This window comes from Triticum aestivum, chromosome 1D, assembly GCF_018294505.1.
Source record: "Triticum aestivum cultivar Chinese Spring chromosome 1D, IWGSC CS RefSeq v2.1, whole genome shotgun sequence".
Taxonomy (NCBI): Eukaryota; Viridiplantae; Streptophyta; class Magnoliopsida; order Poales; family Poaceae; genus Triticum; species Triticum aestivum.
This window is the reverse complement of record NC_057796.1, coordinates 145,705,961-145,731,086: the sequence shown is the minus strand read 5'-3', so window position 1 is coordinate 145,731,086 and position 25,126 is coordinate 145,705,961.

Sequence of the window (25,126 nt, the reverse complement as noted above, 5' to 3'; positions counted from 1 at the left end):
CGAACTTAATGAAGAGAGTGTCATGAGAGCATCACTTGAGGAAGCCTTATCTGCTCATCAAATTGACTTTGTTAAAACCAACGATGCTTTGCAACTTGCTCTTGAGAACAAAGATGCTCTTAACGTTAGAGTTGAAAAGCTTCTAGTTGACCATACAAGACTTGTTGAGGAGCATGAGTTCCTTGTGATTAGTTCCAAGGTTGTCAAAGGTGACCTCATTGCCCTCACCGAGTCTTATGCCCAACTAAAAGCTACAACCATTAAGGCTCTCACTTCCGTACCTCATATAGATTTAAATGATGATGCTTGTACGGCTAACTTTGTTCATGATTGCACCTCCCTTCAAGAGGAGAATAAGAAGTTGAAAGCCCAAATTGAGAAAGGGCTTGTATCATGCATCCAAGGGGAGAAAAACCTAAACGACCTCTTGAGCAACCAAAAGGAGTGTGTTGCCAAGGAGGGAGTTGGGTTTAATCCCGCATCTAAGAGTGGTAAGAAAAAGAAGAAGAAGAACAACAAGAAGATCGGTCCGACTCCTTCCCCTCCCCAAAAGGTAGTGTTTGTGCAAGAAGGGCACAAGGAGAAGGAGAAGGAAACGAAGGGTGTTGGGAATGGAAAGGTCATTAGGGACAAGGCCATTCCCAAGAATTTTGCCGGCAAGAACAATCCATCATATGTTCTCATGAGAGGAGATGATGGCTATACCTTTGCAAAATTTGTTGGAACTAACTATGATGATTATGCTTGGACTATTTGGGTTCCCAAGACCCTTGTTGCTAACTCACCAAGACCCATTGCAAAATGGGTACCTATAACCAAAGCTTGATTATTGTAGGACTATGTCTCCGGTGGAACTCAATGGGTGATCGACAGTGGATGCACCAATCATATGACCGGAGAAAGGGAGATGCTTGTGGAGTTCGTTGATTCACTCAAGGCCTCTTCGAACATCTCCTTTGGTGACAATAGCAAGGGCAAGGTATTGGGATTGGGCAAGGTGGTAATCTCTAATGATTCATCACTTTCAAATGTCATGCTTGTCCAATCCCTTCACTACAATTTACTTTCAACTATTCAATTGGCTTGTGCCGGATATGATTCACATTTTGGTGAATTCCATGTGACCGTCTTTAAGAGAAGCAATCTCAAAGTGGTCTTCGTTGGGCATGTTGAAGACAACCTTTACGTGGTTGATTTCTCGAAAGAGAAAACTCATCTTGCAACATGCCTAATGGCCAAGGCCGACGTGGGGTGGCTATGGCACCGTAGGCTAGCCCACGTGGGCATGAGAAATTTACAAGCTCTCTTAAAGGGGGAGCACATTCTTGGACTAACCAATGTGTCTTTTGCCAAAGATCGTCCTTGTAGTGCTTGCATTGCCGGAAAGCTTCATGAAAAAGCTCATAAAGTGAAGACTATCATCACCACCTTGAGGCCCCTTGAGCTTATCCATTTGGATCTATTTGGGCCTCCAACATATGATAGTTTGGGAGGGAGGAGGTATTGCCTTGTCATTGTTGATGACTTCACAAGATATACTTGGGTGTTCTTTCTCAAGACTAAAGATGAAACTCAAGAAACCTTCATCAACTTTGCCAAAGAAGCTCAACGTCAACATAACTGTGAGATCAAGGCAATCCGAAGTGACAATGGCACCGAGTTCAAAAACTATACAATGGATGAATTCTTGAGTGAAGAGGGGATAAAGCACCAATATGCCGCACCATATACTCCCCAACAAAATGGTGTTGCGGAGAGGAAGAATAGGACTCTTATTGAGATGGCTAGGACCATGCTTGATGAGTACAAATCACCATACAAACTTTGGGCAGAAGCCATCAACACCGCGTGCCATGCTTCAAACCGGCTTTATCTTCGCAAGCTCAAGAACAAGACCCCTTATGAGCTCCTAATCGGGAGAAAGCCCAACGTCAAATACTTTCGGGTATTCGGTTGTAAGTGTTTCATTTTAAACAAAAAATCCCGGTTAGCTAAATTTGAGTCTAGAACTTATGAGGGCATATTTGTTGGATATGCATCAAACTCTCATGCTTACCGAGTTCTCAATAAATCCACCGGGTGCATTGAGGAAACGGTAAATGTGGAGTTTGATGAAGATAACGGCTCCCGTATGGAGCAAATTGTTCCTAGTGTTGTAGGTGATGAGGTTCCTTCACAAGCTATAAGGACAATGGGGATAGGCCACATTCTTCCACAAGAAACACCCCATGTCCAAGTAGAAGAAGAAGGAGTAAGAGCCCCTCTTGAGGATTTTCCACAAGGGAAGTCATCACCGACACCACTTGTACAAGATGCTTCGGGAAATAATGAACCTATCCAAGAACAAGATCAAGTCCCTCATATTCCTGAGCAAGATCAAGAGCAAACTCTTCCAAATAATGAAGAACCAATCGTTGAGGCTCAAGATCAAGCTCAAGGTCATGATCAAGATCAAGATCAACCCCAACCACAAGTGTCTACATCGTCATCACTTCCTACTGAGCAAGAACTTGTGGTTGCAAAGAGAAGAGTGTCTCCAAGGCTAAAACAATCCCAAGGGCAAGCTTCTTCATCAAGTCCAAAACCAAGTGAAGAAGAGCTTGACCGCAAAGAGCAAAAAGTGGCCGCCAAGCTAAAACATCTTCAACACCTCACCGAGAACATCTACGGAAGCATCAAAAAGGGGGTAACTACTCGTAGACGTTTGGCAAACTTTTGTGAATATCACTCGTTTGTCTCTTGTGTTGAGCCCCTTAAGGTGGAAGATGCACTTGACGATCCGGATTGGATAGATGCCATGCATGAAGAACTCAATAACTTCACCTGCAACAAAGTGTGGACCCTTGTAGAAAGACCCAAGGAATTTCATAATGTCATTGGAACAAAGTGGATTTTCAAGAACAAACAAGATGAACATGGACAAGTAATAAGGAACAAGGCAAGGTTAGTGGCACAAGGTTTCACCCAAGTTGAAGGTTTGGACTTTGGTGAAACTTTTGCCCCCGTTGCCCGTCTCGAATCCATTCGCATCTTGCTTGCTTATGCCTCTCATCATGATTTCAAATTATATCAAATGGATGTTAAGAGCGCATTTCTTAATGGTCCTCTTAAGGAGTTGGTGTATGTCAAGCAACCTCCCGGTTTTGAAGACCCCGATCATCCCTCTCACGTTTATGAACTCCATAAGGCACTCTATGGACTCAAACAAGCACCTCGTGCTTGGTATGATCACCTTACGGCGTTCCTAAGCGAGAAGGGGTTCCAGATTGGGGTAATAGATTCCACTCTCTTTACGAAGAGGGTAAAAGGAGAGTTGTTTGTCTGCCAAATATATGTTGATGATATTATCTTTGGGTCCACTAACCATGCTATTAACGTTGAGTTTGAGAATCTTATGACTAAGGAATTTGCGATGAGCATGATGGGAGAGTTGAAGTTCTTTCTCGGTTTTCAAGTGAAGCAATTGAGAGGCGGAACCTTCATCAATCAATCTCGTTATATCCAAGACATGCTCAAGAGATTCAAAATGCAAGATGTCAAGCCAATGAAGACACCCATGCCCACAAATGGTCAACTTCATCTTGATCCAAATGGTAAAGAAGTGGATCAAAAGGTATATCGCTCTATGATCGGTTCCTTGCTTTACCTTTGTGCATCTAGGCCAGATATTATGTTGAGTGTGTGTATGTGTGCAAGATTTCAATCCGCTCCTAAGGAGAGCCACTATTCGGCAGTGAAAAGGATCCTTCGATATTTGGTTCATACCCCAAACTTGGGCCTTTGGTATCCCAAGGGATCATCATTTGAGTTAATGGGTTACTCGGATTCGGATTGGGCCGGAGACAAGGTTGATCGCAAGTCCACTTCCGGTTCATGTCAATTCCTAGGGAGGTCGTTGGTAAGTTGGTCTTCAAAGAAGCAAAATTGTATATCTCTCTCCACAGCCGAAGCCGAGTACATTGCTGCCGGAAGTTGTTGTGCTCAATTATTATGGATGAGGCAAACTTTGATGGATTATGGTGTCAAATGTGACAAAGTGCCTCTTTGGTGTGACAATGAAAGTGCCATCAAGATCGCCGAGAATCCGGTTCAACATAGCAAGACCAAGCATATTGAGATTCGCCATCATTTCATTAGAGATCATGTGGCCAAGGGAAACATTGAGTTACTCCATGTCAACACCGAGAATCAACTAGCCGACATCTTCACCAAGCCCCTTGAAGAAGCAAGATTCCGCGAGTTAAGGCATGAGCTAAATATCGTGGATATTAGTAACTTGGGATGAAATTCTTGCTCATACACACATACTCATGTATTATCTTGCTTAGATGTAGGCACATGTCTAGGGGGAGCTAGCTCAACTCATGAGCTATCTTATCCTAGAAGTGCATAAAACAAACACAATCTTTCACATAAGCCACTTTAGGTGGTACTTGTGCTTCAAAGATGGGTATTGGTCTTGGGCCCAAGGTTCATATCTTCGCGGTGCCATACCAAGTAAACTCAAACGTGGTGGCCTCGGCCACCGCCCTCTCTTGAGGGTTGTGTCCGTGTTTGTTTCGCGTGTGTGGTGTGTTGTTTTTCGTGTCTTTTCTCTCTTTTTCTTGGTGGGTTTTTCCCGCTTCTCTTTTGGTACAAGTGCTCCACATATGCCCTTCTCGTAGTGATAGGACTTTCCTCGCAGCGTGTTCAGAAATATAGACCGAGTGTTTTGTGAAGTAGGGGTAAGAGTCTACACTCAGCCCTGTATTCAAAAATTCACTCATGTCAAAGTTCCTGAATACCCCGTGCCCACGGGCTCTGTACCGTGCGCACGGGGCCCCCGTGCCCACGGGCTCTGTACCGTGTGCATGGGGTCTGCGGTTTTTGGCCCTAAAGAGGTGGGGCGGGGGGGGGGGGCTCGGGTTCATTCCCACCCATTCGCCCCCTCCACTCCCCAGGAAACCTCCAGCGCCGCCGCCGTCGCCTCCGCTCGCCGGAGCTCCTCCGGGCTTCGTCGGGCTTCTTCCTCCGTGGATCTGCATCAGATGGGTTCCTCCTCCGGTTGGTCCTGTCCTCTTGATTTCTCTCCATTAGTTCCTATCTAGTTTATAGCTTTAGGGTTTCCTCCATAGTTTCGTTTGGCCTAGACTTTTGTTTAGACAGAATTCGATGTGCATAGGTCCTTTGGTCTCTCTGCTCCACCCACTCCCGGATTTCGATCTGGAAGTGGCTACCGCTGGGAGACCCCCGTGTCCACGGCGTGTTTGACTCCCGTGCGCATGGGGCCCCGTGTCCACGGTCCTGTACCATGCGCACGGGACCCCCGTACCAACGGGGTCTAAACTCCCGTGCGCACGGGCTATCCAGGAACTTTTTGCCTGGATTCTGTCTAACTCCTTGCCATCCATCTTGCATTTGTACTCATTTTTGTTTCGTGCTTTGTGTTGTTGGGTGTTTGCGTGTGTTTCAGACTCCGCTGACAAGAGGTCTGAGCTTCGTCTCAAGCGTGCAAAAGGAGGATCAAAGGACTACACCATTGCTCGTCGTTAGCCGTCTGAAGGCATGGGTCAGGGGTCTGGGTCAGGTCAGGGCCATGTTCGCCGTGCTGCCTCAAAGCGGCCCGTTGTTGAGACCTCCGATAATTCTGAGGAAGATTATGACTCGCAAGATGATGCTTACTATGACAACCCCAACGTTGATGATGAGATAGAAGAAGAGGATGATCGTGTTGAGGAAGATGAAGAAGAGGAAGAGGTGTCTAGTCCCGAGCAAGCCATTCCGGGTGGGCACGACCTCCGGAATATGCCCCTTGCCAAGTGGACCAAGCCAGAGATCTGGGTTGAGAGACAGAGCCATCCTTATGCAGCTGCCACTGGTATGGGAGTGGATCCTCGCTTCAAGAACGAGTTTCAGCAAAGGGTCTATCATGAGCTTCTTATGACCAAGTCAAAGAAGTTTGCTCCTCACAAGCAAGTCAACACTGAGAGTTTGCGCGACAATGATCATCTGTATCCCGGTGTGTACTCCGCTCTTGGCAGATTGGGTCTTATTCCGTTTGTCACCTTCAACCATCCCTATAATGAAGATCTAGTGATGCAGTTCTTTGCCACTTTGTTTTTCTCCAATGACTCTGCTCGCACCCTCACTTGGATGTCTGGAACGCATCGGTGCTCGGCTCCTATGGCAAAGTTCTCTGAGATCATTCCCTACCCATTTATGGATGCAGAGGCTGTTTCTGATGAGTTTGGCATTGTTAGGGAAAGTGGGCAGCGCACTAAGGATGAGATTGCCTTTGCTTACAAACAAGAGAAGTCGTTTGTCACTGGGTCAATCAAAGATCTCTTGCCCCTCTATGACACCATGCGCCATATCCTGAGGTATACCCTCACTCCAAAGGCCGGGGATTCCCATAACATTCGGAGCGCCATGCTAGATGTCTTTGTGTATCTTCATCAGAAGAAGAAAGTGGATGTTCTGGATTTCATGTACTATGAGCTTCGTCGGTGTGTGCAAGAGAACAAGTCCTTGATCTATGCTCCATTCATACAGGCTTTGATTGAGACCGTGTGTCCTGCAAAGTACATTGCCTCTTTCAAGACCTCTGTTCCTAAGCGCAACTCCAACTGGACCCCGGCTGCTCCTGCTCCTTATGTGCCTATCAAGAAGGGGCGCAACCCTAGGCCTGAGGATCGTGCCACTTATACTCCAGGCATGTCCTCTACTGCACGGATCCCTCGTGGTAAGGCCAAGTCTGTTGGTTCTGAGGCCATCTTTGCCAGGGGAGAGAAGAAGTCTCTGTTCAAGACCTTGAGCAACATGTTCAAGATGTGCCAGTCGATTCAGCGTCGTCAGATCAAGGAAATCAACAAGGAGAAGCTTGTTCGGCGTGAGCAGAAGGCAGCAAGGGCTGCTGCTGGTGAGGAGGTCGGTCCAGGTTCAGAGGACAACGACAGTGAGGCCACTGCTCGATCTTTCCCGATGGCCGGGTGGCATTTTGATGATGATGATGATGCCTCGAGTGCTCCTCCTCTTGTCTAGTGGGTCTGGGTGTCGCCATTAGTCTCCTTTTTGTTGTCTTGATGACAAAGGGGGAGAAGTGGTGTGTTCGTGGGGTGTTTTGTGTGTCGTTGAGATCTCATGCCTCGTGTTCGTGGGGTGTTTTGTGTGTGCGTTGAGATCTCAAGCCTCATGTTTCTTGCTGTTGGTTGGTTTTAGTTGGCTTGAGATACTCTTATTTACTTTCCGTTTGTGTGGTTGTGTGAGCCTCTCAGTTATAGTTGTGAGACTCTAGCTTTATCATTGGACCTATTGCAAATTATCTCCTTATGCTTATATTGGGTCTCTCATTATTTGCTCACCACTCTTTGTCATGAGATCTAGGCACCGTTATAAGTTTATTTTGGTTAATCTCATGACTTACCTATAGTGATCTTGGTAGAGCCTCCTATGTGTGTACTAGATGCACTCTTGTTTTCAGGCTCACATATAGGGGGAGCTATCATGATCATTATCTGTCCCATGGCTTTTTATTTGTTTATCCTCTATGCCATGTTCTAACCACATTGTCATCAATGCACCAAAAAGGGGGAGATTGAAAGTGCAAGTGGTACTTATACTATATTTTGGTGTGATGACAATGTGGTTAGTTGAACTAATATCGGTTGCTTAAGTTTATCTCAGGATATTGGTTCTAAGTGCCCACGATGGAGATGTGCGACGCCCCCTCATTTCAAAAAGGGCAAAGGCGTGGTCTTTCGACGCTTCGAAGGTTTTAGTTTTGGTTTGCTTCGAGTCGTAGGAAAGACCGCACTATTAAGAGGGGTTTGTGTGGATGAAAGTCGTGTGGGAATGCCATTGCCGAGCCTTACTCTCTTATCCTTCCCACTCCGACGACCTAAAGAACCTAGTGTGTGTGTTGTGGTACTCAGAAAGCTTGCAACAGAAAGTTACTGGGTACCCCGTGCGCACGGGGTCCTTTGACCACCATGCGCACGGGGTCTGCGTAACTCTCTGAGTACCCCGTGCGCACGGAGTCTTTTGACCCCCGTGCGCACGGGGTACTGCGTAACTCTCTGAGTACCCCGTGCGGACGGGGTCTTCTGACCCCCGTGCGCACGGGGTGGTGTGATAGTCTCTGAGTACCCCGTGCGCACGGGGCTGACTTAGCCCGTGCGCACGGGGTCCAACGGGCAGAAATCCCCACCAGCTCAAGAACACTATATATAGGGCCTTCTTCCACCTCCAACCCTTAACCCTAATGTCTTGTTGAGCTCCACCATTGCTACACCCCATTTTGCTCAATACTCTCAATCCCTCCACCCAAACTTGTTGAAACGTTGGGGATTGGGAGAGCAAGACCCGATCTACAACTTGACCAAACCAAATCGCGTTCCCCGCAACATTTCTTCCCCATTGACTTGTTACTCTTGGAGCTTGGGCTCCTAGGCGGTTAGAGGTTCCTCCGGAAGCTTCCTTGCTTGTGGTGTGCTCCGGAGAAGTTTGTAAAGGTGTGGTGGTCGCCTTCAAGACCAACCCCGAGTGGTTCGAGGCTCATCCGTTGGGGGTGACTCGAAGGAGAATACGGTGAGCCTTCGGTGGCATTCCGCAAGCTTTGGCTCCGGCACCGCTCCAAACGGAGAGTAGCTCTTCCCCAAGGAAGGGTGAACTTCGGGTTAAAATCCGCGTCCTCGTCTCACTTGTGGTTAATCCTTTCCCGCACCTTACTTTGTGATTGTTTGCTTGTTGGCTTGCTAATTAGTTTGTTGCCTAGCATATTTATCTTGGAGCTTGCTTGTCATATAGGTTGCATTCACCTACTGGCATATCTAGTGAACTCTTTTATCCGCTAAGCCTTAAAAACGACAAGAAAGATTAAAATTTGTAGTCTCCTATTCACCCCCCCCCCCTCTAGTCGACCGTATCGATCCTTTCAGAGTACCTCATCTGGATGATTCGAGTGCACTCGTTTGACCATCATGCCGGCGTGCGACCCAGCACGGACGGGACGCACCACTGACGGGACGGGGCGGCACAGTCATAATTTAAGTTTTTCTAGTTTTCCACGTCAAGCCGGCACGCTAAGCCATTCCTGCTCATGCATTGAATTCCGATGACCGCGATGACCATTGCGTTTCCCATGACACGCTGGTTCACGTACCTTCCGCCTATAATTATTGTTTCCCGGGCTTCTCCGGTGGCACCATCACCCAACTCGCCCTATCCTCATAAGCCCCCACCGGCCCGACGTCGCTCGCCACTTATCCTCGCTCTCGCCACGTCTGTCATGCCCCTGCCCGTCCGCGATAGGCGACACCGGAGGCGGTCACCGCAGAAACTAGTGTTCGGTTTTTCACCTGAAGGCAGACGGAGGGAGGAGGCCTTCTATCGGTCTTTAGATGGCAATGCGGAGTATGAGGAGTTGTTGGAGCGCGACTGCCTGGCGGAGGAGCAGCGTATCGCCGATTTGCGCCGCCAGCGGGACATGGAGCAGCAGCGCACCTACGCTCTGAGTCGCGAGCAGAGCACCCGCAACTGGGCCGACTACGTGGAGGCCGGCGCCCGGCAAATAGCCCTGGAGGCTGTCGGGCATGCGCGCGTTCGCGACGCCGAATTTTACTACAAGCTCGTCAAGTGGGTTTCCCGCTTAGAAGTCGAAGCTTCGGTGGACCACGCCGGCATGGAAAGGGCCAATGTGCGTGAGCAACGCGCCCTATCGCACCTCTGGCAAGTCCGAGGCGAGGCGGAAGACGCCGGTGCCGGCGTTTAGCGTGTACCGCAGATGGCGGCCGGCATCGTTTAGTTAGCTAAGAGTAAGTTAGTACTTGTACACTACTAGAGTAATAGTGGGAGTAGATAGTTAACTTGGCTATGATGGTTGTCAACCTAGAAGTTCAGTACTCTATATCTGGATCAGACCTGTTACTTTGCTCTAAATGTTGAACTTTCCGTTTGAACGTATGGAATGGGTTGTTATTTTTTTTAAATGGGTTGTATTTGTCCGCCACGGGTTTAGAGGCTGACTTGTGGGCCTACCAGGTTGACGCGTACACGGTCATGGCAGTACGCAAGCAAGTGCCTCCTTATTTCAAGCCAATAAAAAAGGCTCCTCCTAATGGATTTCTGACATCTGGGTCCCAGGCCATTGTCAACGTAGTCAATAAACAAGAGAATTGCACAACGAGCGGCTGACACCAGGGACCCAACAGCTCGCCTAGTTATTTTTGTTTTGGGTTAATTTGATAAATGCCACTCCAAATCTGGTGATTTCGAGAAATGCCACTGCAATTTCCAAACTTTGAAAAATTCCATTTCATGCATTTCCAGTGGCATTTTTTGAAGTCTGGAGTGGCTTTTTTCAATGTTTGCATAAATTGCAGTGGCGTTTTTCAAAGTTTGCAAAAATTGCAGTGGCATTTTTCAAAGTTTGGAAACTGCAGTGGCATTTTTATGAATGGCCATAATTGGAGTGGCATTTATCTAATTTGTTTTTGAGACGGAAGCAGGGTGTCAACTGGGCTGTCCGGGGCACTCTAGCCTGTCTAGACAGCCTTTTCTTTTATGTTTACCAAAGACCAGCCCAGTAGTTTTTTTCTTTCTTTCTGAAAATGGCTAGCCCAGTTTTTTTGTGATTTGTCAAGTAAGTCACTTTGTCAGGCCTGTTGGGCTGCAAATCTTTTTAAGACGAGGAGAGCTTCATTCGGCTGGCCGAGAAAATGGCCTATCAGCAATGAGAAATGGGTTGTACATTTTTAAAACACATCAAACCGGCAATTAGTTTCTAATTTTTTTTCATTTCGAGATTTTAAATTGCATTGATTTTTATGCGTGGACAATTTGTTGGATTTTATATTGATATACATTTATTTCTAAAATCAGTTTGAATGTGACTCAAAATTTCGGGATTAAAAACAGTTCGGACCACACCGAAATATGCAAAATTTCGTATAATTTTTTAACCGTGGCCACAATATGGGCTATAATGCTGACAAAAAGAATATGGGCTCCAAAAAACCCTTAAGAATTAGAAAATGGGCTGTAAATTATTGGAAATAATGGCAGATTGGTTGTATGTTGTTTTCCACATATTTGAGGCTTTCCTGAAAAAAAGGTTGACGCACAAGCAGTGATTGTTGGATGTCCATCCAACGGCCGTCGTGCTTCTTCAATCTCTGCTCTTCCTGCTCTAGCCGCTCAAACAACAGCCGGTGGGACTGCCTGCTCCCTCCTCCCGCGGCCGGCTATGCTGCCGCGTAGGCCTCACCGCCCCACCATACTCCCATCGCTGGCCTAGCCATCCCTCTACTCACCCACACCTGATGTTATTCTCCGGCGACGGCAGACGAACCAGTAAACTCTCGTACTCCCCTCCACGTGGGAAACAACTGTCGAGTGTTCCCTGGCTCCGTGTCGTTCCCTTCTCCTCGCCGTCGTCCACCGCCCTGGTGCTCTCGGTGCGGCGTGGTCAACGTGGTCAACGACCGACATGCATCTGAAGTGGACTGTACATGGAGAGGCTGACAGCTGGGTCCACGGCCGTACGCAAGGAAATGCCTCCTTATTACGCGCAAAATAATGATTCCTCCACCTGACATCTGGGACCCACCGTAAGGACCTCTGTATTTTGCAAAAAAAAAATCCCGCCGCTAACAGCTCGGATCCACCAGCTATATCTTCGCACGCAAGGAAGTGCCTCCTTATTACACGCAAAAAAAGAATACTCCCCCTGCTAGCTGGGACCCAGCATAATGGGAGGCTGACTTGTGGGCCTACTAAGTTGACAAGGACGGAGGGCTTTGTCAACTTAGTCAATATGAACGATTGTAGCTCAAGTGACCGTACGATGTCCATCCAATGGCCGTAGTGCTTCTTCAACCTCTGGTCTTCTTGCTCCAGCCGCCCAAAGCAGCGCCGGTTGTGCCGCGTGCTCCTGCCTCCCGTGGCCGGCTATGATGTCGTGGAGGCCTCACCGCCCCCTACTACTCCCACCGCTGGCCTGGCCATCCCTCTACTCACCCACACCCCATGTTATTCCGTGGCCACGGCAGCCTCACACCGCAGCCGAACCAATGAACCCTCGTACTCCTCTCCGCGTCGGCAACCACTGCCGCGTCTTCCCCGGCTCCGTGTCGTCCCCATCCTAGGCCTCGCCGTCGTCCACCACCCTGGTGCTCTCGGCATGGCATGGTCAACGTGGTCAAGGAATGACTTCCATCGGAAGAGTACTGTACGTGGAGAGGCTGACAGCTGGGTCCGCGGCCGCAGCAAGGAAGTGCCTCCTTATTATGCGAAAAATAATTATCCCTCCACCTGACAGCAGGGACCCACCAGACGGGCCACTGTATTTCACGAAAAAAACGTTTCCCCCTAACTGCTGGGACCCACCAGCTACATCTTCGCACGCAAGGAAGTGCCTGACAGTCCGGACCCACCTGGTCGAAGCGTACATAGCATTGTCATTCTGGTTGCGAACGTGTACGTACATACTGGTGGATGTAGAGGTGCGCACGTGTCGTAGTAGAGGCACGCACGTAGCATGTACGCGTACGTACAGCAGCCAGGGTGCAAGAAAGAAAATACGGTCACGTACATACATACGGGCGGGGTCTCGAACGCCTACTCGCGCAAATGTACGGCCAGGGCTCGTGTACATGGCTGGGTCAGAACGGAGAAGCTGCCCCGTTGTCGTGTTCATGGGGAGGCAACCGGCTGGGTCGGAACGGAATGCATCGTCGTGTTCATCGGGAGCCAACCGGCTTGGACGAAATAAACGATGGAAACGAGGCCTGGCGTACCACAGAACAGAGGAAACGGCCTTGTGTTCGACCAGCCATGGTCAAAACGGGATGCTGTTCATCAGGAGGGGTCTGGCGTACCGCAAAACGGAGGAAACGAACCTCCTACGGTCGAAACGGGGTCCGGTTGATCGGGAGGGGTGTGGCGTACCGCAAAACGGGACTCCACGGGATACTGTTCATCCACCGTCGACTGCCTCCACGGGCTCATGCTCATCCACCTCCGACCTCCTCCAGCCTCCACCTGCGACTATTCATCCACGGGCTCCTGTTCATCCAGCCTCCACCGCTCCTCCACCGGCTACTGTTCAGCCAGCCCTCTCCACGGGGTCCTGTTCAACCACCCCTCCACGGGCTACTGTTCATCCAGCCCTCCACCGGCTACAGTTCAACCAGCCCTCCATGGGGTCCTGTTCATCCACCGACTCGATCGATTGGGGTACTGTTCATCCAGCGGCAACGACCTCTACTACGACGGGGTCCTGTTCATCCAACCCCCACCGGGAACTGTTCATCCAAACCCCCTCAACTACGCTGATTGTTCATCAAGGGAAGGAGGCAGCAGTGTTCGGTCGGCTTCAGTTAGCAGCAGTAGCGAAGGAATCACTCGGGTTCAGTTAACAACAAGGGATCGATCGATCGCTCGGGTTCAGTAACGCATAGCCTGTAGTGCAATCGCTCGGCTTCAGTTAGAGCCCAAACATTCGCACACACGCGCGTACGTATGAGAGAAACGCGCATCGGTCGGCCCCCGACCACCCACCGTAACCGGGAACTCCCCGATATTTTCCTCGCCCTCGCTTCTACCACGGTTTTTTCCATCATGGACGGTCCAAACAATGTCATGCAGCTGCGTCTCCAGCCCTCCCAGGACGAAAAGCCCATTTTTTGTCATGATTTTTTGTCATAGAAGTGGGAGCCCACCACATCTATGTCGATACCAGGTTTTGTCACAATTATTGTCATAGAAGTGTCATAAGTATGACAGAAAAAAAATTCGTTCGGCCCAAAATGTCACGGATGTGTCTTTTTTTTGTAGTGTGAGGCTCCCGCCAGCAGCGACGCCTGTGTAGATCCCGCACCTGGCAGCGCGGGGTGAAGCGGCGAGCCAGCCCCCACCGGATCCCAGGAACCCGCAGAATCTCGGCTAGACCGCATCAGCGATCTCCCGGATGCCATCCTTGGGGAGATCATTGTAACACCCTGGATTTTGCCCGTTTCTTTTTCCTTTGATTTTCTTGGATTTCTTGATTTGAATTGCTTTTCTGTGGCTATATGGTTCCAAAACTTGGGAAGCTCATGTCTTCCTAGGTTTTATAGTGGCTTGTCATCCTCATTATCATCCCTAGATCATGTCATTTTCATCCTAGCTCAAATCCCAATATTCTTTTATTGGGAATATTCCTTTTCTGATAAAGGAATTATCCTATTTTCCCTAGGTTGTGAAGCAACCCATATTTCTGTCACTCCCAAAATTCGCAAATAATTCTCATTAATTGTTTGGGTCATGTCTTCCACAAATATGTCAAAATCTTTCCTTGGTATCATCAAAGATAATTCACAAATATTCCTTTTCTGATTCTGCCCTAAGTTGTGGTTTGAGAAGGAAGTGTCATCTATCTTTGCTTGATTGACCCCAAACCTTTTGGACATCTTTTCCTGTCCATATAATTGCACCATGCCAAAATTGAACTCAATTTGCTTAGTAAATATTCCTGAGCAATTTTTCAAAGTTCCTGTCTGAGGGAAGTGATTGTGAAAGAAGTACTAGTTAGGAATATACAAATGAGTTGAAATTTTGCAAGGTCATTCATATGATCAAATCATGACTCTCCAACAAATTTGAGCTCATTTAACTCATCTATGTGAGCTCAGCTCCAAATCTTACTTTCTGGTCAGGTTTTCAGTTTGTGAAGCAACCATATTTTATCTTGCTTGATTTAATCTGAAAATTTTTCAGGGCATTCTCCTATTCATATCAACTCTCTCCACCAAGTTTGGGCTCAATCCGTTAAACCATTTGCACTGTGCAATTTTTACAAAATTTTGTCTAGGGAGATGCTATATGAAGCAAGTACCATTTTGGTTCGTCCAAATGGCCTAAAACCTTTTGAGCATCTTCATATACTCAAATCATTGGGCCATGCCCAATTTCATCTCAACTTGCATCTTCATGTGAGTGCATCATCCAAATCTCCAATTCTGACCAGTGGGGCCATTACTACAGCAACTACCCTCTAGAGAGCTCCTCTTCGTCCTATTCTTGGCCAACACAGTCACCTTGGCATGTGATCAAGTCATGCCAAAGCTCAGCCTCTATCTCCTCCTGGATTTGTCCCCCTGCATCACACACACCTTGCTGCCAAAATGTTTTGGATCAACCTAAAAATCACTTCTTTGCCCCTGGACCAAATTCTTTCTGCATTTGGACTAAGGGTATCAGGGTCCATCTACTAGACATGATGTGGCCGATCATCTGGCACCGTGTATGCCAGTTCACGCGGTGACCACGGGTCGCGACCAGCCACACTCGTGCTCTGGAGTGTTCCCGCCCCTGTTCCCATCGCCTTCCTCCTCGTCTCGACGCCAAACCTTGTCTAGGAACTAGCCTGTGCTCGACTGCATCGGCCTGAGTCGCTACCCCGCCCTGCATCGCTACCGTCGCGTGACCGTCGAACTCCCCGTGATGCGTCCGTCCTCTACTCTGTTTTGGCATGTCGGCCGAGCTCTCTAGAGCGTCCCCGAGCCCTCACCGGAGTTCACCTCTGTCCGCCAAGGCCTCCGCGGTTCCTCCTCGGTTCCGGCGAGCCTAGCCCTCTTCTCTCCGTTCCACCACCACCATCGTGTTCTACTCGCTCCGGCGCACCTCCCCCACCTCTTCGTTTTGCCCCGGAGTCCCTCTGGCCGCGTGCTCCTCGTCCGGCCGCCGCCCGTTCCTCTCGGCCGCCTCGTCGTCTCCACCATCCGGAGCTCCTCTCTCTCCCCCGACACCGCCTAGCTCTCCCCCACACTTCAGCGAGTCGCCCCGCCCTCTCGCCCTAGCCTCCCCGTCGCCGGAGTGCTCCTCCTCCAAGGAAAAGGCCGCCGGAGCCCGCCTCTGTTCCTCCATCGCCGCGGTCGTTCGGCTCCTCCCCGGCACTCCCTCTGCATGGGGATGGATGCGGCGCGGTCCCCAGATCTTGCCGGTGGTCGTCGCTCGGCCTGAGGTGGCCTGAGCCGGCCACCACGTCGCCGGCAATATGGCCCCTCCCCTGCCTCTTCTATCCCCCAAGGGGGAGCAGCGGGAGGAAGAAGATGCCCGCGCCTGGCCCCCTCCCCTGCCACTGGGCCTGGCCCATCAGTGGCCCAAGTGCGCCGCTGACGTGACAAGTGGAAGTGCCCCCGCGTCAGTACGTTTTCACTTGCCCGCAGGCGTATTTCCATTTGTACGCTTTCATTTGCCCGAAACGTACTTGTTTCCTTCATCAGCCCAGAATACGTTTTCTAACTCGGAAAGTTTATTTCCTAAAAAGTGTTTCTGTCTTATCCACTCAGGGACCCGGCTGTGAATATTATTTTTACAAAAAAGTCCCTGATCTTCCACCCCTCATAACTTCGCGACCGTAACTCCGATCGAGGTGAAACCAACGCTCACGTCTTCGTCTCGTCGAGCTCTTTCTGTTGGTAACATTTACACTAGGTGGTCCCACGGTGAAAATGACCATTTTGCCCTTGCCTCTAATCAGCTCCCTCCAAGAGAGAAACGTCCGGTGTTTCGTTCCGCGGCTTCACCGCACTTTTTCCGGAGTCTCCGTCACCCCAGGCAAGCCATAACCACCATTTGCACGATAGCCATGCAGTAGCATTGGTTTCAACTTGAATCTTAAATAACTGTCTATTTGTTTTGCTACTGCTACCATTGTTTCGGTTATGCTATGGATCTGTGTTTACTTTCAGGGTATGTTCATATGCACCTGGTTATCATGTTCTACTTGCTAGTATTATTTTAATATTGCCATGCTTGGTAGTAGTACATGTTGGGTTGGTCATGTTCTTCGGTACATGACTATCGTCGGTTACCGATACCGTTGAGTTGCATGTTTCTTTGCTGTTAGTTGGTTAAGTGTTTACTCGGAGATGTTACTGATGTGTTCTTGCATGGTATTTATTCATGATGCTAGTGGTCATGCTATGCTTATGGTAGAGTTATGATGTGTTATTCATGCCCGTCCGTATGTCATGCTCATTCAGATATATGATATATGATTGTTGATATGCTTGAGGATTATGTTGCACATCCATGCTCATGTTGGTATCTTGCATTGTAGATGCATCATGTTATTTTTAATATGGCTCAGCTTATTGCATTCAAGTTTAACTGGATAATAATGAACTTGAACATCTGTTGGCTGAGTCATGGTGCCACCAAATCGAGCTGACCAGTGCAACCACATTTGCCTTTTATGGGAAGGTCCTAACTGGGTGTATTGCCATGCCTCTCACCGCTGCCTCCAACGAGGGAAGGTTATGCGCGGGCGCTACCTTGGCCGGGTAGGACGGCATAAGCCTTGTGTGCCCATGTTTGGTTTTGAGCTCATGTCCCCGTTTGGGACCGTTTTGCCACGACGGTGGTCGTTCATGTCTTTGGTAGGCACGGGGCCACCCATGACTTATCCCAGAGGGGAGTTGGTCGGAGTGGCTGGGAGAGTGTCATGGGCAGTAGCTCGGTTTTGTCGGAATGCCGTTGGTCCACCCGAATGGGAGTGTGAGACCATGGATTCTATGGTGTGGGTACAGTGCGCTACCTCTGCAGAGTGTGTGTGTTTAATCGATCGATGGCCGCACCCGCAGAGATGGGCCCAGTTCATAGTCGGTCACACTATGAGCCAACAACAATAATAACTCGATTAATAATAACCCTAGTTCGATGACGAGAAAGAGTTTGGTTGTGATTGAGAGAGGATCGCGGAGGTATCATGTATACCGAAGTTGTGTGATTGCAAGATGATCACGGTGGTATCGTGGATACCGATGTTGGTAAGTTGATGCATGTGTTGGCTACGAGGTAACCCGAGCAGAGTAAGTTGCTGCATGATAATGTTAACCTATTGCAAGTAGTATCATCATGTTCATATGCTCATGCCACACTAAAGTTGTATCATGTTCAGTTGTGCATGCCATATTGTTCTGCTAGTATCATGTTCGTGATTGATTTAACCTGCTAATGCCATGTTGTTGTCTGTCTTGACTGCTTTTGGTTATTGTGAGCTTGCAAGTACATTCAATGTACTAACCTGGCATGTCATGCTAGTTTGCAGGTCGTGCCTAGATTGCTTGCTTGTTTGGTGTGGTTCCTGTGTTCGCGAGCTAGGGTACACGTTCCAGCCAGAGTCCCTGCGGATTGGAGTCCATTATCCCCGTTCGTTGTTCCGCTGCCTCGAGTTGTTATGCTGCTTGCATAGAGCAACTGTGGTTGCCGTAGCATCGTCGTGCCGGTGTTATTCATTGTAATATCGGAGACCTTGTATTCATATTCATGTTATAATAGAGAGCTGGTTTGTTCTATGCTAAGCAGTGCCGTATTCCAGAAGACTTCACCTCGATCTCTAGGCTGGAATACGGGGCGTTCCGGTTTCTCTGATCCAGGGTGCCAGAAGGCTTGGTATCAGAGCAGGTCTGGCTGTAGAGTATCCTAGTCCGCTGGAACGTTAGAAAACGGTAGTATAGGGTATGGTTGTTGCCCTTGCTTGGTGCATTTGTTTTCTGCATATAGTCTTAGTAGGTTACCCTAACCCATGTTTCGTGCATAGATGGCGGTCAGCTTCCATGAGTTCAGTGCCCTTCCCGGAGCTCCCGGTGTTGTACCTATTGCTTTCAGCTCCACTCCTGCACCTCTCAGTTTTGCCACCCTCCTTGGCGACATGTGGTGTAGCATTTACCCCCATGGAGATCCACCCCATTATCAAGTATTCCAGTTTTCTGCCGGAGGAAGCATCCTGGAGTATGTTGCCCATGTCCATCTGTCAGCCTCGATTCCTGTTGGTAAGCGCACTTACAGTTTCCACGGTGGTTACGGCGCTACTCCCGAGCGTGTCGTACAGGTTGCCGCAATGGCAGCAATCACCGCCCTTCGCCATCAAGAGAGCATGGTACAAGAGAGCCGTGCCTATCAATTCTATCCCACCATTGTCGAGAATCTTAAGTGGATCAAGTTCCCGTCTGTCAATCCTCAAGATGACCCGGCTATCCTCGCCATGTCCAGTTACATGACGGCCGAGTGTCTTCTTATTTCCGAGTTAGTACGAGACGCCACTGGAGCCAGGAGATTTCTTGGTGCTTCCCTACATCAGTCTCCGCCAGCTTCTCCAACCCCTCCGCCTCGTTCCTCCGGAGTTTCGGAGTCAGTAGTTCCGCTCGCTACTCCTTTAGCTTCTTCGTCACCTCCTGAGCGTTTTCTCAAGCGTAGGGTGTAGCATTCGTGTAGTGCATGTGCATCTGCTGTAGTATAATTGCTTGTTTATGCTTGTGTGTGCCTGTGTGAATTAGTTTTGTAGCTTGTTTGCTGTGTGCTTTGTTGCAATCGATCATTTTCTCGTGCTTCTTTATTTGGATCTTCGCTGTTACCCCCTTATGGAAATTGCTCATCAACCGACACCGGATCAGAAGAAGTCGTGAGAAATACAGATATACACCAAGGAACCCAGTTAAAAGCAATGAGATTTTCAGTTGACAGCAGTATATGGCAGACATCCGGTCGGAATGCAAGTACATTCTGCTCAGACTTTCAGTAACAAGTACCCGTCAGAGATACACCTTTATTGCAGCAATGATTAAATCAGCAAGAGAACTAAATGGATCCAAGTCCACCCGTGTATTTCAAGTTAGAGGTATGATTGATTCTGCAATAAGTCTAATTTGAAGCATGTGAAACCCCGAGGTTAGTCCGGATATGCAATGAATTTTGCAAGAAGGATGGTCGGATAAATTCTTGTCATAAAAGTAATCAGCAGCCGGAATGACAAGAATATATATATTCCATTCACAAAGAAGATCAGTCCAGTCGTTCTTCACAGCTTATCAGCGAAGCATACACGGTAAGATTCCTCAGTCTGCATCAGAAAGGTATGAATGGATTCCAGTGCAAGATATTCAGTCTTCAGTAAGATACCGCAACAGCTTCTGGCATAAGGTACCGAGTCTTCCATAGCAAGCCTTTAAGGGGGGAAGCTTATAAGGTACGGTACCCAGTCTTCCTCAGCAAGATATCCGCAAAAAGCTTTGAGCACCAGCTATCCAGTCTTCCACAGCACGATACCCCGATGGATTCCGAAGCAAGCTGCCCAGTCTTCTTCAGTATGGCATTGGTACAAGAAAATAAACAATGGATTGTCAGCATATGTCAGAGTTTTCCAAGTGGCAAATCTACAACAGTTAAGTCAGAAATACGAATCAGTTAGAACAAAGGCATACCTCGAGAATCAGATATTTGTTCATACAATGAGTATGTTGCCAAGTTCATGCAAGTCTCTCGCACAAGGAAGAATTCACGGTACGCATCCGACAACCTCACTGGATATGTAAGTGAAGGAAAACCAGTGGGTGATGCAAGGATCGACAAGTCTGGAAGAAAGACAACATTGAGGCCACAATCTTGGCAGTAATTCTCGAGATCAGCCCCGCACATCCGACAAGGTGATGTTATTAATCATGTCATTGCCCGGCATAGTCAGCAACAGTAATGAGATCTGTATAAGCCCACATAAACCGGATAAATATCCCGAGGCTCAAGACATGAACCAGACCAAGGTATGATTGCAAGATATTGCACATGACAGTGCTCAGGGCCGCGAAGATAATCAAGGATATATAAGGCCCCTCTCTTTCATTTCAGGATCCAGATAAAGAAAAATGACGGAGCAAGACCAACCATGTAGGTATGCCAAGTATTGTGCAAACAATGTGGTATGTATGCCCAAGACAGTCTGATATTTCATATCAAATACCAAGTGAAGATACGCCTGAGAGGTCTACTTCATTGCGGTAAGGGCCTCATAGCAAGGCAACCAGGCTAGTCAACAGTGTATGCTCAGAACTATCAGCATTGGATACCCAAGTATGTCAAGTCCAAACCAAGGACAGCTCAACATATTGACCTCGGCAACCGTGCTGAAGCATAGCACGGACTGTTATCCCCATGGATATACTGGAAAAATGAAGAATCAATGTGAGAGCACGTACTTTGAGGATTGTTATCTCTCGCATATGGGAAGCAATTATAGAATAGCCTACCGTGAATGGAATTATTTGCCAAGATCACCGTCGGTCAAGTCTGCAAATGTGATCATCAGGAGATGGTGCATTTTTCTATCAGTCACTTCAAGCGACAGTCAAACTTTGGGCACAAGTTGGATATGAAAGACAGTAAGGCCAGTCAAGGTAAGTCAGAAACTCGTGTGAGACGACAGAATCCGTCAGATGCCTATCCCTGTTTTGAACCCAGAAGGTATGCATATATTTGAGCAGTCCGATGCCTGGATAGAAGAGATTCCGAGTTCCACGGGAAGGTGTGGTCCCCACTCCATGGAATATTCTCGTACTCGATACAAGAATAACATCTCCAGTAAGGATTGGTATCGAGAAGGACACGTATGACAGTAATGATAATCTTTCAGACCTCAGCAAAGCCAGCAGATATGAAGGAAAATTTTGAGTCAGTATGAACAGGAACATATGAGGTAAGTCCTCTCAGAATGTTCGATATGGTGAAGCAAACCACCCCTGATCAAGGCAGTCAGTCAGATCAAATTCAGTGGGAACATTATATGAGAATGAATGAAAGAAACCCAAGTTGGAAACGGTTTCTTCAAGTCAGAAAAATTATTTATCCCTGAGCAACCAAATCTCGAGGACGAGATTTCTTTAAGGGGGGAAGGTTTGTAACACCCTGGATTTTGCCCTTTTCTTTTTCCTCTGATTTTCTAGGGTTTCTTGATTTGAATTGCTTTTCTGTGGCTATGTGGTTCCAAAACATGGGAGGATCATGTCTTCCTAGGTTTTATAGTGGCTTGTCATCCTCATTATCATCCCTAGATCATGTCATTTTCATCCTAGCCCAAATCCCAATATTCTTTTATTGGGAATATTCCTTTTCTGATAAAGGAATTATCCTATTTGCCCTAGGTTGTGAAGCAACCCATCTTTCTGTCTCTCCCAAAATTCCCAAATAATAATCATAAATTTTTTGGGTCATATCTTCCACAAATATGTCAAAATATTTCCTTGGCATCATCGAAGATAATTCACAAATATTCCTTTTCTGATTCTGCCCTAAGTGGTGGTTTGAGAAGGAAGTGTCATCTATCTTTGCTTGATTGACCCCAAACCTTTTGGACATCTTTTCCTATCCATATCATTGCACCATGCCAAAATTCAACTCAATTTGCTTAGTAAATATTCCTAAGCAATTTTTCAAAGTTCATGTCTGAGGGAAGTGATTGTGAAGGAAGTACTAGTTAGGAATATCCAAATGAGTTGAAATTTTGCAAGGTCTTTCATATGATCAAATCATGACTCTCCAGAAAATTTGAGCTCATTTAACTCATCTATGTGAGCTCAGCTCCAAATCTTAGTTTCTGGTCAGGTTTTCAGTTTGTGAAGCAACCATATTTTATCTTGCTTGATTTAAGCTGAAAAATTTTCAGGGCATTCTCCTATTCATATCAACTCTCTCCACCAAGTTTTCGCTCAATCCATTAAACCATTTGCCCTATGCAATTTTTCCAAAATTTTGTCCAAGGAGATGCTATATGAAGCAATTACCATTTTGGTTCGTCCAAATGGCCTGAAACTTTTTGAGCATCTTCATGTACTCAAATCATTGGGCCATGCCCAGTTTCATATCAACTTGCATCTTCATGTGAGTGCATCATCCAGATCTCCAATTCTGACTAGTGGGGCCATTTCTACAGCAACTACCCTCTAGAGAGCTCCTCTTCCTCCTATTCTTGGCCAACACAGTCACCTTGGCATGTGATCAAGCCATGCCAAAGCTCAGCCTCTGCCTCCTCCTGGATTTGTCCCCTGCATCGCATACACCTTGCTGTCACTATGTTTTGGATCAACCTGCAAATCACTTATTTGCCCCTGGACCAAATTCTTTCTGCATTTGGACTAAGGGTATCAGGGTCCATCTACTAGACATGATGTGGCCGATCATCTGGCGCCGCGTATGCCAGTTCACGCGGTGACCACGGGTCGCGACCAGCCACACTCGTGTGATAACCCAGAAGTATAGGGGATCAATTGTAGCCTCTTTCGATAAGTAAGAGTGTCGAACCGAACGAGGAGCTAAAGGTAGAACAAATATTCCCTCAAGTTCTATCGACCACCGATACAACTCTACGCGCGCTTAACGTTCGCTTTACCTAGAACAAGTATGAAACTAGAAGTACTTTGTAGGTGTTGTGGGATAGGTTTGCAAGAATATAAAAAGCACGTAAATATAAACTAGGGGCTGTTTAGGTAAAGAAGCAATAAAGTTAGTATAGCGAGTGTGGAAAAGTGGTGGTAGGAGTTGCGAAATTGTCCCTAAGCAATTGACTACTTTACTAGACCGATAGCAAGTTTTATGTGGGAGAGGCCACTGCTAGCATGTCATCCCTGACTTGGAATTCTATGCACTTATGATTGGAACTATTAGCAAGCATCCGCAACTACTAACGTTCATTAAGGTAAAACCCAACCATAGAATTAAGATATATTGGTCCCCCTTCAATCCCGTATGCATCAATTTCTATGCTAGGTTGAAGCTTCTGTCACTCTTGCCCTCCAATACATAGTCCTATCAACATACAACTAACCCTATGGTGTGATCCACGCGCGCGCTCATATGATGGGCACCAAAGGACAGCAACATAACCACAAGCAAATTAAACCAATCATAGCAATTCACCAATTACCGATAGCACAACGAAAATCTACTCAGACATCATAGGATGGCAACACATCATTGGATAATAATATGAAGCATAAAGCACCATGTTCAAGTAGAGGGTACAGCGGGTTGCGGGAGAGTGGACCGCTGTAGATAGATGGGGGGAAGGTGATGGAGATGTTGGTGAAGATGACAGAGATGTTGGTGTAGATTGTGGTGATGATGATGACCCCGGAGGTGTTCCGGCGCCACCGGGAGAGAGGGGGAGAGGGGCCCCCTTCTTCTTCTTCTTCCTTGACCTTCTATCTAGATGGGAGAAGGGTTTCCCCTCTGGTACATGGACTCCATGGCGGCGGAGGGGCGAGAGCCCCTCCGAGATTGGATATGTCTCTCTGTCTCTCTCTGTTTCTGCGCTCCCTGATTCTGCCCTTTCACCGTTTCTTATATTCCCGGAGATCCGTAACTCCGATTGGGCTGAAATTTGAACATGGTTTCTATCCGGATATTGGCTTTCTTGCAGCGAAAGAAGCGCACCAACCACCTTAGGGAGTGGCCACAAGGGCCCAGGGCGCACCTGACCCCCTGGGGCGCGCCCCTCACCCTCGTGGGCCCCTCGGGCATCGTCTCGCGTTGATTCCACTTCACAAAATTCACATATATTCAAAAAAAATCTCCGTCAGTTTTTTTACCGTTTGGACTCCGTTTGATATGGATTTTCTGCGAAACAAAAAACATGCAACAAACAGGAACTGGCACTGGGCACTGGATCAATATGTTAGTCCCAAAAATAGTATAAAAAGTTGCCAAAAGTATGTAAAAGTTATAGAATATTGGCATGGAACAATCAAAATTATAGATATGACGGAGACGTATCATCGTGCTCTGGAGTGTTCCTGCCCCTGTTCCCGTCACCTTCCTCCTCGTCTCGACGCCAAACCTTGTCCAGGAACTAGCCCGTGCTCGACTGCATTGGCTTGAGTCGCAGCCTTGCCCTGCATCGCTGCCGTCGCGTCGCCGTCGAGCTACCCGTGACGCGTCTGTCCTTTGCTCTGTTTTGGCATGTCGGCCGAGCTCTCTAGAGCGTCCCCGAGCCCTCCCCTCGGCCTATATAAGGACCACTGAGGTGTTCCGCAGCTCCCAAGCCTCTCCTCGTCCCTCCTAGTCCACCAGAGCAACAACATCTCACCGGAGTTCGCCTCTGTCCGCCATGACCGCCCCGGTTCCTCCTCGGTTCCGGGGAGCCTAGCCCTCTTCTCTCTGTTCCACCACCACCATCGTGTTCTACTCGCTCCGGCGCACCTCCCCGACCTCTTAATTTTGCCCCAGAGTCCCTCACCCCGCGTGCTCCTCGTCCGGCCGCTGCCCGTTCCTCTCGGTTGCCTCGTCGTCTCAACCATCCGGAGCTCCTCCCTCTCTCCCAACGCCGCCTAGCTCTCCCCCA